This window comes from Plodia interpunctella, chromosome Z (assembly GCF_027563975.2).
Source record: "Plodia interpunctella isolate USDA-ARS_2022_Savannah chromosome Z, ilPloInte3.2, whole genome shotgun sequence".
In the NCBI taxonomy this organism is placed as follows: domain Eukaryota; kingdom Metazoa; phylum Arthropoda; class Insecta; order Lepidoptera; family Pyralidae; genus Plodia; species Plodia interpunctella.
The window spans coordinates 9,320,776-9,338,659 of NC_071324.2; the positions used below are offsets into that span (position 1 = coordinate 9,320,776).

The window sequence follows — 17,884 nt, forward strand, 5'->3', positions numbered from 1 at the left end:
TACGAAGTCCATGAATTTTGGAAATCCCGTCTCAGTGAGCACGTTGAGAAATACGGAAATAGTATCTAATAGGCCACGAGCAAGCCGTACCTAATTTTTATTTTATACCGAGAATATAAACAAAATTTATTTCATACCTATTTCAATAAGCACAAAACTTGGTTACCTACTAAGTAGTAAGTTTATGTACGTACACATCAGATCTAGTCTTAGTTAGGCATGAACTCGCTCGACGTGTTCTATCAACTCGTGTTCTTTCAAGCATGGATAGTCTTCACCTAATGCCGTCTATCTATCGGCAAACAATTCATTCGATTCACATGTTCACTTAGCATCCACGGTAAATACAGGGGGCTTACCATCATCTCTTAACGCGATCCACTTTACGACCTAAACTGACCTGCATCGCAAATTCGTACCATCGACTTAATTTATTGTATGAGTGCGATTCATTTTAGGTTCCTAAATTGAACTGAGATGCTTTGGAATCGTTCAGTAAAAGTTGATGGTAGGCCTGCAGGTCACACAAATGACATGAAACCCAGTTGGGCTTTGACGTACATTGTTTTTATTTGCGTTAAAAATGCACATGCATGCAACGCATCACATTAACTACGTAATGTATATGTTACAGTGAAAACTCATAGCCGGTCAAATCCGCTTTTGTCTGCAAAAATCAGTCAGAAGTACAACAGGTCAAAAGTACTTTTAACTGCCAAAGATTCATTCGCGTCGGCATCCGAGTGCGTCGATAGTCTATTATAACAGGCATAAAACGTGCTCAAATGTGTCGTACCTATAAAACTCATTCCATTTTTAATTGGAACAAAACGAGCCTAAGCCATATACGAGGAGGAGAGGTTTTTGAAAATAAAACACTGTCAATTATTTGTACTGTACCTTACTTCTATATACATTAATAAGTTTGTCTTAATTAAATAGCCACTTATTCAGTAAGTCAATCAATGTATTTACAAAATATTTACGTATCGACAAGCTACCAACAGTTATTCTTAATTCACAAATAAGTATAACTTTACCTACAGAAATATACTTAATCTAAAATTAAAGGAAATTAGTTATGATAAATCCCTAAGGAAGGAGCAAAAAGAAGTACACAACTGATATATTACTACCTTAATAATCACTTACCTTAATATCTATGCAACCAAATAAGTTGTTTAAATATCTGATTTTTGTCGGTGGGGCCATGCTAGTTATTTTTTATTGTGAACCGATTTCTGTATCATTGAATGGATACCTACATTAACTAAGACTTTCTAATAAAACCAATTGATGTGGTGTAGCAATCTCCGGTTGTATTTTTTAGTTTTCATTATGAAAAACACATTGATAACTATGATGGTGCTAGTTGGCCCAGTAAACGTTTTTATAATTAACATGTATGTATATTGATATACATGTATATTTAATAGAATACAGTGTCATGAAGTGCTTTAAAATGACTATGCTAACTTATATCTTACTGGACCCAATATGTTGGGCCCTGCATTCTTGGGCACATTCGTGGAATCCCATCCCTTCGAAGTGTCGTATAGGTTATGATTAGGGAATCATAACCTATACGACACTTTGGTCTAATAAATTCCTACCTACATATCTGCTACTATCTCGACATAACCCATTACTCAAAATCAAAATGTAGGCCTTTAAAAATGTCTGTATGAATTTATAAAGTATATGCAAAAAGAAAAAGTTATACAACGTCAAAGTGGCTTTGAAATCTAACACTTGATCGGGAAAGGGATTTGGACTATAAAATAATTTCAAGTACAATGAAAATTTTAAAAAAGTGGTGGTCCTTTTAATACCTGAAGTGGATATCTTTAAGAGCACGTTTCACATAACTAATGATGTTAAATCTTTCGTGTACCTAAGTACCTATATGACAAGTGAAACATTAACAAACACATAAGTACTTACCTACCAACGTAACAAAGTAAGTACGTGTACCAACCATTATATTGCAAGAAATTAAAAACAAACTTATTTGATATTTGTAAAGTGTTAAACAATTTCTTGCATGCCAAAACTTACTATACCTAATATTTTAATTACGTCAATATTTATAAACATTATTTTACCATCGTTAATTATAGAAATGTTTTCAAATAATAATGGAATTAGTTTCTCTAAAGCATGATTTGTCAATAATGTTGAACATTTTCCCAAATACCTACCTAGTCGATATAAATAACTAAATATAATTAAATAAATTCGTTTATTATGGGAGACCTTAAATAGCGACATAGTACATAAAATGTTTTTCCAGTAATTTTAAATTAAGCACTAATTTGTTTGAGATATTACCTCACTTATGGTAAGCGATTGTCTCCTGATCGATAATGTTCTGTTCGCAAAATGCCCATTTCACAATATGCTCCGTACGCAATATATCCTTCTGCTACAATTTAAATTGTATGTGAAAACTTTCAATGACAATTAAATAAAGCATTAGCTAAAATAGGCATAGACATCTAACACATATGTAGATATTTTTATATTTAATATCACAAGTAGACACCACGTGGTATCAACGTACCTACTTATTATTATTAGGTGTTACTAACTAAGTACATTAATTGTTTGCTTTTCTTTAAAAAAAATCATTTTCATTGTAGGAAAAGGACACTTTCCTACCAAGGGAACATTTTACGGAAGGGACATTAAGAAACCATGGTACAGGACAGGACTTAGCGATGAAGAACACACGTTTTCGTTGGCATTGTTGGAAATAAATAATAGATTTTTCCGATTATTACTTCTAATAGTCTATGTAACACATCTTTGCATAAAACCCACCTTTGTTAATTGACGTCTTTGAAGAAATGTCTACGGCGACGCATCTACATCTGCGCTTTAAAAGTCTCACAGCGACTTAGTTTTACTTAATTTAGACTTATTTTTAAGTAAATTGACGTCAACAAGTGATCCATATCATCATAAATTGAATAACGTATTTTACTATACTGAAAGTATCTTATGATTTCTATTTTAGTACGTTAATATTTACACAAGCCTCATTCATTCCTGCGGAAACCATGTCAAAAATTTCTAGTAGCGTCTATTGTATAGCTCATTATAGGCAAAGTTTGATTTCTTCTTCTCTTCCTGGTACTTGGCAAGCAGCATGGGCCAGCCCTTGTCACTGTCCTGCACGTTCGGGTTGGCCTCTATCCGCTGCCGGATCTTGGCCGCCTTCGCCACAACCTCGGAGTTCAGCATATTCTCCAAATATCGCAGTTTGTGTGGCAGAACTATTTTGCTCATCTGAAATAAATTAATACATTACTACTTCAAAATCTCTGACGAACGACCTTTTGGTCGTTTTAGTTGGATTTTTTTCACCATATCAAAAACACTTTGTCAACAAATCGATGCTCATTGTACTTATGCATTACGATCAGAGGAGTTTATAGTTCCTTACCCAATACTATAACTATTTATTTTTATAATTTAAAATAAAAATTCGTCTTTTTGGAGAAACGTGTACAATACCTATACAATAACTGTTTGTTCAAAGAAAGTATAGCCGGGATTAAAATAATAATTTTCGTTAAAAGCCACTCAGGATTATCTTAAAGGGTTCATAATTTCAATTAAGTAGCAACTAATTTTCACAAGTTGCGACAGAAGCGGGGCAAAAGGCAAATTTTTATGTACGCAGGTTATTTCTGTAAATTAATTCATGTTGTAAATTGCTGTAAGAATATCCGTAGGTATTGCTGCTAATCCTTATACAAACAAAATATAGTATCGCTTAGAGGTTTTCCTTATTGAAGGATTTCAGTTTGGAATGAAATAGGATGGTTTAAACTGCGATTACGGCTCCGTTGTTTTCTATTTATATATTGACAATGACGGGCGTCGACATACATCGAAACTTAATACAATTTCTGCGTTGATCTGTCGATAGACGTCAACGTAACGTAGATCATTTAGTAAAGCACATCATTGCAATAAAGTTGTTTCGAGTTCCAATTCGCATAAGATATGGTAGAATAGAATAACGACCAAACAAAATACTTCAATGTGCTTCAAGAATAGTCGAGAGGAATATTTCTGTCCATACGAAATTGCTCTGTGTAGTGTAGTGGCTGTTATCAAAGTTGTGGCTCGATCGGTCTCCTGAGCGACTAGTTTCCGAATCGCCGTGTCCCCTGCGAAACAGCTGTCCACTGGGAGAGCTGGCTATCCAGCAATGCAATTAAACCTTGCAACTGGAGAGACTATTCAGGACTCAGAAAATGGACGAATTCTTATGGATTCGTTTGAATTTGCCTTTTAATCTATACGCTCGTAGTTTTTGACTAAGAAACATATGGAATAAATAAATGTATCAGTTTGGGATATGTAGATCGAAATATAATATTGATCGCGTATTAAAAAGGATAGACAGATGTGGCGTATACTCCACCGACAAGACCATAGCTCTAAAATAAGAAGAAGAATAATAAAATAAACGGACAATTAAATTTTGATCGTACAAAGAAATAAAAAGTTAAAGTACCTATTCATTAACTTCTTTATGAATAAGTTAGCATGGATAATCTATATAATGAATCCCGGTATTGTTTTCTGTCTGGCTACCGTGAAAGCGCTCTCAGATGAGAAGGGGAGATCTCATTTACGAAACAGGAAATAATTAGTAGGTAGACTGTTTAACAAGATTCGAACGGAATCAATCAACACGACGACACGTGGTATTCAAACGCCCAAACGCTGTGATATATCCGAAGTGGAACTGATGATTTCAACCGTGTCAAATGCTCTACATTCATTTAGAATTTCGAGGAAAGCATAATGCTTAAAGTATGCTTTAACTATTTTATGAATAAGTTTTTTAAAGAATTAATTTTCAATATAAATTTTTAATTTCGATGATAAACCTGATATAATTTATACAAATAGTCTTTTTAAAATGCATTTTTTACACGGGCATGCTTATTTTTAAATAACATTGACTGTTGTAATGACGCCGCTAAAATATCGTATAGTATTTTATTTTTTTATGGAATAACTGCGCCGAAGTTGTTATAGGCCATATAAGTATACAGTTCTATTTTCAATTTAAATTCACTTCCGGCTCTCGAGACGTAACCAATTTTTTGAGATTTTCCCGATCCAAGGATTCTGCATCACCCACACGCAAATATAGTTTTTACGAGACTTAGAAATAAAAAATGAAAATATTTGAAAATACTCACGACGGTGGTACACCATAAAAATAGGATGGTAATAACTACAGCTTTTATTCGGATCATTGTGTTCTGTTTGAGTGTTTCGCACTTTCTGGCCAGTTCGGCGGCTGCCAAAATTGTTTCGAAATTCGAATCGGACTCGCAATAACAAACTACCAGCCAGCACGTGAGTGAATAATCGCCACAATGTTATTGCAAACTACCCGATGATTTGGATACAGTTTGCTAATACCTACGTAAGCTATGGGAGTGTTGTGAAAATTACCTACATAGTAACAATATGAGTGCTGAAGTGTTAATTGGCATGTTTTTGGTCTGTGCTTAGGTATGGTTACGATAAGTAAATAAGTGATTAATTGTGTTTTACATCTATTTTTTCAGCACACCATCGCGACATGGTTTTATATACTTTTTGACTATGTAGGCATTTTATGTACTTTGACAAAAGAAATATATAAGAAACAATAAGGGCAAGCCCTTCTGTCATGATAGGAACCAACAATTTTTAAATGAGTTTCTTTCGGCATTTCATTTCAGCAGTAGCAGTCTTACTGTACCTAATAACACTATGTAAGTGTGACAATAATTCGCGATTAACGACGTATGATCGCGTAAAAGAAAAGAATAGTCTTACTACCCACCCAAAGCTATGAACAATATGAGTTTTAGCATTGTTCTCGGCTTCCAATCCCTGTGAATACCGAAGTTCTGGCATTCCGGGATCGATGAACGACACTGGTTTACAGGCACATCAATATACTTATTTATATCAGTTATACTCAATAACGCGCCTACTGTGATAATATATAAGTTTAAGTAGGATATAATATTACAGATTTTCCGTTGTTAAATTGCCGCCATGATAAGTATGCATTACGTAGGCACGTTTAAATAAGTACTTACCCACACTAACTTCGGTTTTTTATTGTCTCTTTTTTCCTTTATTTTTTCTCGAAATGTGCCAATCCATTCATATATTTTATTTTGACTTTATGCTACGGAATTTCTCTTCTATTGCTATTAGTGGTCTAGATAGGTAAAATGTATCATAAAATTAAAATATTAATGATTATCTTATTTTTCGCGTGTCGTATGTTAATGGTAGAAAATCGAAACTAGGATTTTAATCGTCGCCCAAAAACGATATTAAATTTGGGAATATATATTTTTTGTGTGTTTTTTTTACAAAAATGTCATATGTTTCTATTGTTGTCAGGGATATCTCTTTAGATTATATGCATGACAAAAAACTAAATATTGCATTGTCATCCAAACTAAATGTGTGTACAAAATTTCAACTCAATCACTTGAAGATATTTCAAAATTGAGTTCCAAGATTCTACCCGTCCGAACATATATCTTCTTCATAGTCGTATTCCTCATGGCTGAGGGTCGCGGTCATTACGTGGAATTAAACACGCACAACAACTTTTTTGGCATTAGTAATGGAATGGTTTGAAATTGCCTTCTCCATTTCACACACAAGTTAATAATCAACCAGTGTGCAGGTTTCCTCATGATGTTTTCCTTTACCTGAAGCAAGTGGTGGTCTATGAAAATTACTATACATGAGTCAGATTAGTATACAAACTCATGTGGCACGTAGGATTCGATCCTGGGAGCTTTCGATCCACAGGCTAAACCATCACACCATGAACATGAAGCGGTGGTCGCTTCACACATTACATACAAGTTAAATAAAAATATGAAATAAAAAATAAAATCAACGGAAAACACGAGCTTTTTAAAAGCTTAGTTACTATGTTTTATTTATAGAATAAACAAAAGTGTACATAGTTCTGTTTTATTCCGAATTTTTCATTTCAATGAAAATTTACAAAGAATTGGCTTGCAGCAATGTACTGCGGGGCCAAGGCTTAGCTTTCATAGATTGATCTATTCAGGGTTTTGCAATTACTCTCCATGCTATACTGTGCTGGTGGCTACAGTGACAGCCGTCGACATTGATTTACTGCTATGTGAAGCGATACTGGTTCAGTGGTTAGACGGCAGTCGACGAATTCAGATTCGAATCCTACTTATCAATTTGCATATTTCAAGTTCTGATTAATTTCGACTCTAGCGAGGTAAGTCAAGAGAATATTGTCATCTTATTCATATAGGTAGACTGGATAATGTCTGTGTTTATTTTGATCGATTCGAATTATTAAAGATATATATTATACTTATATAAAAAAAATTATACCTAAACCTTGCTCAGGAATCACACTATCTATTGGTGGAAACCGTACAAAAATCCGTCCAGGAGTTTTAGAGCTTACCACATTCATACAGACAGACAGACGCGACAGGAGCACATCTTTTAATATTATGTAAAGACACAATACCTACTCTTTATTACACCCATGAAAAGTACAGAGAAAAAAGTATTTTTTCGATTAGTAAAATTTATTTCACAAAACTTATTAGTTTATCAATTAATACTATTATGTGATGAAATATTAGTGTTTCATTTAGTTCGAATCTTATTTATGTCTCTACCAGAATGATTTTCACTTTGAAATCTTGTTCAATCCTTATTATTACTAGAATTTACGAAGGCAGATGAGATAATAATGGCTGACAAAATTAGATCATTCGTTCTATGAATTTATAATCTACAACGGTAATGCATATTAACTCTGAAAACACGTTTTCACAAAAGCATAAAAGCATTTCCGTAATACGCGGTGTTCAATACTTTTTCTTTGTAATCGTCAATACCATTCGACCTATTGACCGGCTTTAGCCATTTATGTAAAGATTTTTACCACAAATGCTAAATTACTTTACTGGCTAATAGCAAATTTGATAAAAATGTTATAAAAACAAAGTTTAGAATACTGAAATGGCAGCGAACTGGATTCATGAACTAATTGCAGACTAATGTTACGATAACGAATGTTATCTATTTGTGTTTCAGTTGGAGGCATTTTTTCATATTTATGTGTCCTGACGGATATTATTAAAGTATTTAATAGCTACCGTAGTTATTACAGTCATGCTATAAAAATCTATTCAATCGCCTGTGAGGCTCAATCAGTTGAACTTTTCAGCCAATATTCGACATATATAAAGCAAGACCGTTGAATTAATTGAGTCTGTCACGCGTATGTCGCCTATCGGAAATTTTGGCGACTGCCATGTTGACAGAAATAGGCTCTGTCTGTTTATATTTCATGTCATATGAGTGGAATGTTTTATAGTTAATGTCGTCGTTTTTCTATATTTGGAGATGACCATGCCTGTTGAAAGCAGGGTTAGCCTTGCCCAAAGAGACTTCAAAAAAGTACTAAGTAAGTAGTAAAGTAGTAGGTACCTACGTCTGAAAACCGTGAGACAGTTTAGAGATCCGAAAAGACAAACTCAATCCCCAGACAATCTGGAGAAGAGACCTCCGCAAATGTACGAAGAGACCCAACAATATATAAAGTGGGAGAAGAGGTGTACGAAGAAGAAGATTCGAAACCATGAGACATTCGAGGCAAACTCTGACTTTATAATATACTGGCTCCAAAATATTGTCGAACACAGATAGATGCCGACTCGACTGCACAAACAATGCGTAGTATACGTATGAATGCTTTTATTTAACGCAACAAAACCGAATCCGTAAGTTTTGCGAACTAATCCTCATTATTATGGAGCTCGCATTACAAAATATACTCAGATACTTTGAGGACAACGCATGGACTCGAAAACTGCGAGCACCTTTATCCGACTCCACGACTCTCGTACGCAAATACGGCTGCATTTTGTTTAGTTTGCAGCAGAGAAATTTTCAGAAAATAGTTTAAAATGAAAGTCCTAGTATTAAAGCTCTGACATTTATTGCATTAAAATAAGTAGCAGAATGAAGCGCTACTCGTACAATACCACTCTCTTTAGTTTATTTGTTTCCGCAGTTTAGACATTTAAATGGTCTTTTCAAAGTAATTACTTTATTAAATAGATTAGACAGTTTGATCCATAATCAGTATATAAACCTGTATATAATAATCTTAATACAGAAATGACAAAAAAAATAAAATTAATATAGTAAAATAAAATAATAGTTTCAAGTTGTTTTTTTTGTGTGTGCCATGTTCTCATATTATGATCCTAGATTCTGGCATAGAGTGCCTTGAATAAAATGCCTTTAGGTGACTTGAATAAAATCAGACACCAGTATTAACAATTGACATACTCAGAACCTAAAATATAATTTAAAAAACCCTTTCAGAAGGACCCGAACCAATCTGTTCGACTGTTCGATAGAACGGATTCCAAAAAATCATACCAAATGCGGTGTTATAAGTTTTCGAGTATTTACTTTACCCACCTCTGTTAACTATAGCCCTAGTATCCTACGTAACTACTCTACTATGTAAATACTCTCAAATGGGTCACGTCACGTCCATTCGCGGTTCACCTCTAAAGATACGCCTGCGTCTGAGGAGCTGTGGCGAATAGATTGACGAATTCCACTCATTCACTGAGATTCCATTACTAACCGCGCCCCGTGGCTTCACTCTCGTGGGAAATTCGCGATAAAATATACCCTATTTGCTATTCCAGAATATATTACATCCGTGTACAGTCAACAGCACATCAACTTACCCAAATTCATTGCAAACTCGCCGCTGTTACCGCACCATAGAGGTTCATGCGGGGTAATTTAATGTGTTGTGCTGTATCAAATTCAATCGAAATCCGCCAAGTAGGTTTTACGTTATTGACACACAAACATTGCACACTCATATCCAAACTTTCGCTTTTTTTATGTGGAGTCTGTTTGTGTTGCTGTGTCACATGCATGGTCGTAAAAATACGTATCGACTAATTATACTTTTTATATAGGTACTTTAGGTATAAGCAGGCACAGGCAACCTACGCCCGGCACAACGTTTATAGACTAGTTAGCTTTTACCCGCTGCTTCGCCCGCGTTAATTTCACACGAGAACATTATTTTTCCGAAATGAAAGTTACCCTATGTCTTTCTCCATACTCCAAAGTACATGTATGCAAAATTTTAAAGAAGATTGTTGAGTATATAGTGCGTGAAGTTTCGCATTTAGTTAGGATTTAAATCTATCGATCGAAAGTGGTATTTCATTTTCCGTCAGGCTTTTTCCCATCCCTAGCGACTAATCGGGTCGACCCAACCCTACCCTTTATAGCACCTACAGGTGCGTCACCCCTATAACCATAGCCAATACAGCAGCTAAATTATGCATACTTCTCTAATGCTTATAAAACGCCATCGCCTTGATATTGAGTGCCCGTATAATATCGCGGCCTTGATTCTCAAATTGAGGCGACGGATCAATGAACTTAATACTGATAGACAGATAAAACCGACAGGATTTCCATAATTTGACGTTATTGGTACTATTTCTTCTCCAAATAAGTTTTTTCGGGCTTTTTAATTGTATTGATGATCTGTATCAAATCCTGCAGCAAAACTAATGTGAGAAATAAATTGCCAAGGCTCGGATCGAGTCGCACTCGTCTTGAAGAAAGTCTACTCCTAGTCTACTATTAGACTGAAAATATTAATCGAGTTTTCCGTCAATAATCAAACGTGAGAAATCCGATATCTGCGTATCATTCATGAGATGAAACTGTATTTGTAGGTCCATAAGGTGAGGAAAAATAATACAGATAAATACAGTCTAGTACATTATGCGCGAAAAATATTATAGTAAGTACCTATTGTATTTCACATGAGGTAGAAATGCCGGCGGAGTCGCCGCTTCGCTAGCAGCTACATTTCATCGAGAAAATTCACTTTCATTTTCTACACAACGCTTCAGAAACGATTCCCAGATTTATCGACTTCATAATAGGAATTTCAAGATTGTTTTCTGGTTTGTACAGTTTACTTTATAAAGTTGAGTGTTAACAGATTTTGTTATATTGACGTATGTGGCGACCCATAAGGAGGCCCTATTGACCAAACGTGATTTGTATAAGGAAATATAAATTTGATGAATTATTATTAATAATATCTTGTCAACTCAGCGCAATCGTTCGTGCTGTTCCAAGAAGACGTCCAGATTATTTCATCAACCAAGTGTATGCCCCAAAAGCATTTTTTAAACATAGATTAACCTGAATACGCTAAGAGTGGGTTGCACCCGACAACCTTAACGTAAACTTTAACAAGCGCAGAAAAACGCCAAAATACGACAATTTGTCTTAACGTCAGCGGCTACGTAGGTAGCCGCAGCGTGAAAGTCAACGCTAAATCGTTTAACATTTGTTTAAATAATGTTAGACGCCTACAGAAAATAATATATTTTTAAGCAAAAAATATTGCGTCCCGGATTCTTTCGCGTCAATTTGTCCCTCGGGAATTTATTCAAATATTGGTCTACCCCGGGTTTGTGATAAGGTACAATGGAATATCATATATACTCATGTCCTCTACTAATATTTATAAATGCGGAGAATTATAAGTTTTTTTACTTATTTACGCAAATTTTGCTGACGAACATCGATGTTTGAATAAGTTGTAGTATATTTTAGGTTATTTAACTAGGATCAATATTGAATAAATATACATTAAATAAATATTGATTCCAATCCGCTCGCAATGTTTTTGTCTAATTATTTTTTCTTTAGCTTTTAGTGCTTTTAATGTATTCATGAATTTTTAAACCAATCTGGCTTTGACCCCTTTCTAAATCTATGGATGCATTTAATTAGTTTTTTTTATTATTTGAGAATAAAGTATTGAATTATAGAATGTCAAAAGATGGTTATGAATTCTGCACGACTCACACCTACATAATATATTTAAAGGTGACATGACATTATTTAGTATTTATTTGTTAGTTTGTTTTGTATGTCCTTGGAGATTATGCTGCGGTGAAGTTTGTGGCGCCGTTTCTTCTTCATCTGCGCTTTGAATGTTACGGTAGGTTTCGTTTTAAGTAAAAATTTGACGTCAATAAGGAAGGGTACATATATTATCCTAAGTTGAATAAATAATTTTGAATTTATTTCGTCTTGTAGATAAATATTCATATAAGCGAACGTGGACCATTTCTTTTGGGCTGATCAATGTGAACATCTGAGACGCGGTTTAGATGTTCTGTATAATTATATAGATATTTTGTGAGGGCCCCTCAAGATAGCGAGGGTATAGCTAGGGAGGGGAACCGCTCTCCTGCCTAATTTTGCAGCAATTTTCGGATAACAGCTCGATAGGTAAATTTTTTATCGTTTTAGTAAAATTTGCTTATTTAGGATATTTGTGATATCGATACTTACAATTGGTATTTGTTGCCGTCGGTGACATCGGTTTAAAAAAACTATTTATTTAACTAAATATTTATTTATACTAAGTAGATCAAACTATCCAAAATCAATGGAAATTCGTCGCATCCATGAGGATGGATGGGTATGAACCCATGCAGGGCAACAGGACATGTGGTATTACTTACGTGAACTTAATGTAAATTGTAACAACCAGCAAAAGTGCAATGGAAATAGCTTCAGAACTTAGAAGGTAACTTAAACTCATTTGCGGAACGTTGTAAACGCTGAAAACTCAAGTCGAATTGTCAACACGGCTAAGTGAAAGCCGGACCACCGTTTAGCAAGGTGTCGAGAAAAACCAAGTTGTTAGGCGGGAATCGCGGGAATGCGCGCGTCACTATGCCTTCGGATTACCTTTCGGGCAGTCTCTTATCAGCTGTGGGGCGGAGCGCTCGTCCCTCCCTTTGCAGTCTGCCACGAGGTCTCAAACACTCGCGGTCGCAACAACAAACTAAAAGCAAATACAACAATTAAAAAGAATAAAATTTTTATTTATTATTGACTAAAAATGAGAGTTTTTATCATGAACTTTGGGTAACTTCAGAGGACATGGCCTGAAGAAAGCGGCGGCCGAATATCTGCCTCAGTTTGGGCTGCAAAGGTAAGATTAGCTAATTAAACGTTGATGTTTAAGACGCGAATTACTTCTTAAAGTTCATGTTTGGGAACCTTGTGCTAACTTTTGTTAACTTCAAGTAAACAAGTTCTATTTCTGAGTTGTGTCCGGATATTTTTTACCTTGATGCTCGATTTATTTATTTTAGGAAATTATGCCAAGTCCGTACCTAAGTTTTGTTAAGTTAGAAACTTTCTAATTAATGTTAAACTTACTTCCTGATGTATTTAGCGATTTGGTTAAAAAATATGAGCGAAATGTAAGTATTTATTGTAACCCTTTAGTTAATTATAACAAAAATGCCTGCTTTTTCTTGCTGAAGCGTAGTTTTTAAAATAGTACAGGTACATACCATAAACTATCTCAATTATAAAAACGCTATTACAAAGTGTAAAACAAAGTAGCTTCCCGCTGTCTGTCTGTCCTTGTGTATGCTTAGATCTTTAAAACTACGCAACGGATTTAAATGTGCGATTTTTAAAATATAGATAGAGTGATTCAAGAGGAAGGTTTGCATGTATATAACATTGCATCCGTGCGAAGCCGGGGCGGGTCGCTAGTTACTCTATAAATAAATGAGAATGAGATGAATGAAGTAGACGCGTCATCATATATCTTCCGAAACGCAAATTATATCAAAACTTGTTAGCTTTATTTAATCACGAATGTGTAGGTATTTCAAATTAACGGTATGATTTATCTAATGCTACAAACTGTACTGTCAGCCAGAAAGATTATATCTAAATTAAAAAAGACATAATTAATCTGTAATAGGTAAAAATGTGTTGATTAAAAATAAACATATTTTTACATATTTCAATTAGAAGAATTATCAAGATTGTTTACTAGTTTTAAGTACTTTCTAATTATACTTGCATTAAGCAAATAATTCGCATATAAGTACATTTTAAAAAGCTCAAGCTTCAAAAGAAGTGGAAGTTTTGAGAAGTACCCACCTTCAGTCATCCTACCAAAATTATCGAATATATGTTTATACAGAAATAGGTACAGTTACAGCTACAAATTCAGTTGCTCTGCGTAAGCATACATGAGGTAATTTTATTGGATTTGCAGATAACTGTACCTATTTATGCAATGCAAAAGTTTGGCTCTGTCGCGTTTATATGCTCCCTTGTAGCCGCGGTTGTTGTGCCCTTACTATCATTATTATGTTTTGAATTGATATATTTATGTATTGTTCTAACTTATACACTAACCCAGCGGTCCTCCAACTTTTTTGAAGACGGATCTCTTGGAAAGCTATAAGCATTTGACGGACCTCACCTAAAATAAAATTTGGACAATTTAACAACCTGTTTTATGGGTACTGATGTAATAGCCGATAATGTTCTTTCAATAAAGTTCATATTTTATTATTCCAACAATTCATTTGGTTTATTAAATTGGAAGTAAAAAAAAAAAACTTAAAAGAAACAACATTTTTCCAACGCGTTTCGTATAAGGTTACTTTTTTAAATATGCACTTTGAAAACCGCTGCACTAACCTAAAGTCACTTGCACCTCACATCTATGTTCACCAGTCGACAAACGTTAACACAAGACTGACGAAGAAGAGAATATCGTTTTGCAATCTAACAGATAAACTAACTGCTGCTGCTAAACTCTGCTGGATTCACATCAGACAGGTTTATCTAGCAGATGTGTTTATCAGGCAGATTTGGTCGGTTAGCCGTATCCAACACATGTAAAACACAATTTTTAACGCTATTTGATAAGTATGTTACGTTTAGACTATCTGATATTTTATCAGCAGGTAGTGAAACTGAAATAAAATGGATGAAAATGTTTAATTATTATTTATGACCGGATTCAGGGGCGGCCTGCCAGGGTGTGTAAGGGGTGCGCCGCTCCCGGTAGCCGCTGGTTTTCGCATGACCTTTTTCCATTCGAAAATATAACCACTTCGAATTTTTTATTGAATAATATCGAGGGCCAATAGAGGGCGCCGCGGTATAGCGAGCTATTTTTAGCGTAACTGTTCATTATATATATGTTTCTAAAAGATGACTGGACAGGAGGAAAAATACAGTTGAGTAATTGTAGCTTGTGAGAAAATCTCCTATTATCCCTTACATATTACTAGTTTGTTCGCCGCGAACTTTATACTCGCGAACACAATAAATTTTTACAAAATTGTGAATATTTCAAAAACGACTTAACAGATTTTGATGCTCCAAGTACTTAAAAATTCTATTTACAGATCCTACATACCTTTTAAATTTCATCAAAATCAGACTAACGGTCCTCTGCCGCGTCTGTCTGTCTGTTCGCGTTAAACTCAAAAACTACCGCGCGGATTTTCATGGGGTTTCCACCAATAGTTTTTTGGTATACGCGTAGAAAATTACCTGGAGTAACACATGGGGTACTTTTTATCCCGAATTCCCACGGGAGCGAAGCCGCTGGGCGCAGCTAGTACTATATAATTTAAAATTTGGCGTAAAAATGTACTCACTCGAGAATTTGCAAAAAGAAAATAAAACGGAGCGTCACGGCTAAGAGCGTAGCGGAAAATCAATTGCTATCATAAACATGCTGTAAAAAATCCAAGTCTCGCAGCTTAGTTTTTCTACCGTAAATGTTGTGAGATCCATGTTATCAAGTCGATTAATTTATTTTATTCCCTACTTAAAGGAAGTTAAGTTATTACTGTCTTAAGTTATTACGCAAGTTACTATCATATCAATAATAAAAATCTTTTAGGTTTTAAATAAATAGATCTACTTGGCCATCGCATGGAAACACAATGTATTTTAAGTAAACAAATTCGTGGATTCCAAATTGGCCTGAATTGCTTCGAGAAAAGGATGGTACGGCCGTGCCTTTTTTGGCTCGACTTGCAGGAGCTCTGCCGTGCTCCCGGATTTTAAAATTCAAGAGCGTTCCAGAATCGTAACCAAACGGCTGGACCCTATGCCCAGGCCGCACTGGGACGTAATAGCGAAATTAATTGAAATTTCGGAAGCAATAATACGTAATTTACGTATTTTTATCCTGAAACATCCACAAAATCGAATCTCTAGGATGCAGCTATTAAATATAATATTTTCTTGAGATCACTTAATCATAATATTAAAGTATCAATCTGGTTCAAAGTCTTAGACTGCCATTCAATCGTTTGCGTTCTAAAGGAATTCATTTGTCTCCTGTCCAGTCGTTTACCAGAAAGATAAATTTAATTTAATTAGAGAGAAAGTTTCATTTTTCAAATATTATGTACCTATTTGTTCTAAATAAAACATATCTACTTAATTTTAACGTAGTGAAAAGTGTACAAAAATGGTATATAAATATTCTTTACAAAAAATCATTAAAAGAAAGGCGGATTTTATAGATTAAAAAAAAGCAATCTGATTAGGTATAAGCAGATGTATATAAGTTCTTGTTAGAATATGTAAAAAATATCCAGATCGATTGATTCGATCGATAATTTAGTATTAACAGTAGACCTGATAAAACCAAATAAGTCGACTTCCATTTCGAACACACAAAATCGTGATTTTAAAAAAATGTTGAAATAAAACAAATCCATACTAATATTATAAAGACAAAATTGTAATGAAAACTACTGATATTGATAAAATTTGATATAGACTTAATTTACTCCTGAAGGTTTTCAGGAGTAACATAGGCTTTTTTAAATTATGGTTTTACCCGAGCAATGGCGTGGCGGAAAGCTAGTTAATATTAGGTTAGGTTAAATAAATATGTTGCGTTAATCCGAACTAAAGCTTGCCTTTGCATGAACGACACGACACACATGTATACATACATCTCGCAACATAGTGTGTAAAAGGATTAGTTACTGGCGTGACTGATGGCGGCGGGGCGGTACAAAGTAATTTTTAGTAGGATTGCCAGTAGACTCGTGTCTACGTTACAATTGGGTGCTTACTATGTATATTTGTAAGCTATAATTTAGTGTCAGTGTGTCAGTTAAAAACAGAAAGGGTAGGATTCCAGTAGGACCAGCAGTAGGACCTGATAGACTAGAATACAAGTGCACTTACACTGAATTTATTGGCCGTATTGAAATAAGAGTAACGTTTTTGTTTAAAACTCATATTGTAACATACCTACTTCGATAGTGTATCTGACATTACCTCGAGTATGAATGATTGTTTAACTATTGTGTGTTCCCCCATAAGAGTCGTTAATACCGAAACCGAGCTGATAGCTTCCGATCACATAATAATATTTATTAAAAATCATAAGTACTAGTGCCATAAATGACTAGTACTTACGACGATAAATGTATTCTAACCGTATATCGATAGGTAGTGTAACGGCAACGACCTGTCAAAACTGGATTGTTGTAGTTGAGTTTCAGATTTAATTAAACTTTAAAATAGTCGAAACCGAATATTCGGTCACTAACTCCCTTGTAAAGCTACATATTAAGTACGTTTGTTGTTTTTTTTTTTTTTTTCATTTAAAACAGTAAATGGTGTCAACACTCAAGGTCTGAAAGGCCCACACTGAGCACTAAGCACCCTATACAACCTTATCCGACGGACACACACAGATCGGGCATTACACAACCAGAACCAATTAAAAAAATAATTTGTGAATCCTGGACACCCAGATGGCGGACGGGCGTGGCGCATCCACTACGCCACGGGGGACGTCGTCATGACGTTTCGTTGGAATTTATGTAACTTAGAATGGGGCGTTGTGCAATCAGGTATAAACCTTACAATGTATATTATGGGTTTCAAA

At 34.8% G+C, this 17,884-nt stretch overlaps 1 protein-coding gene across 3 annotated transcripts in view; it reads left to right on the forward strand.

Annotated features, from left to right (window-relative positions):
• Nucleotides 1–17,884, forward strand: part of LOC128683115 (uncharacterized protein) — an 80,648-nt gene that overhangs the window by 504 nt on the left and 62,260 nt on the right. For 2 of the 3 annotated variants that reach the window (XM_053768373.2, XM_053768375.2), the window contains exon 1: nt 12,917–13,129. The exons of the other annotated variant lie outside the window; for it this stretch is intronic. The gene's annotated coding sequence lies outside the window, so the exon portion shown is untranslated. Of the gene's footprint in view, nt 1–12,916; nt 13,130–17,884 lie in introns of those variants that run through there. 3 annotated transcript variants of the gene reach the window in all.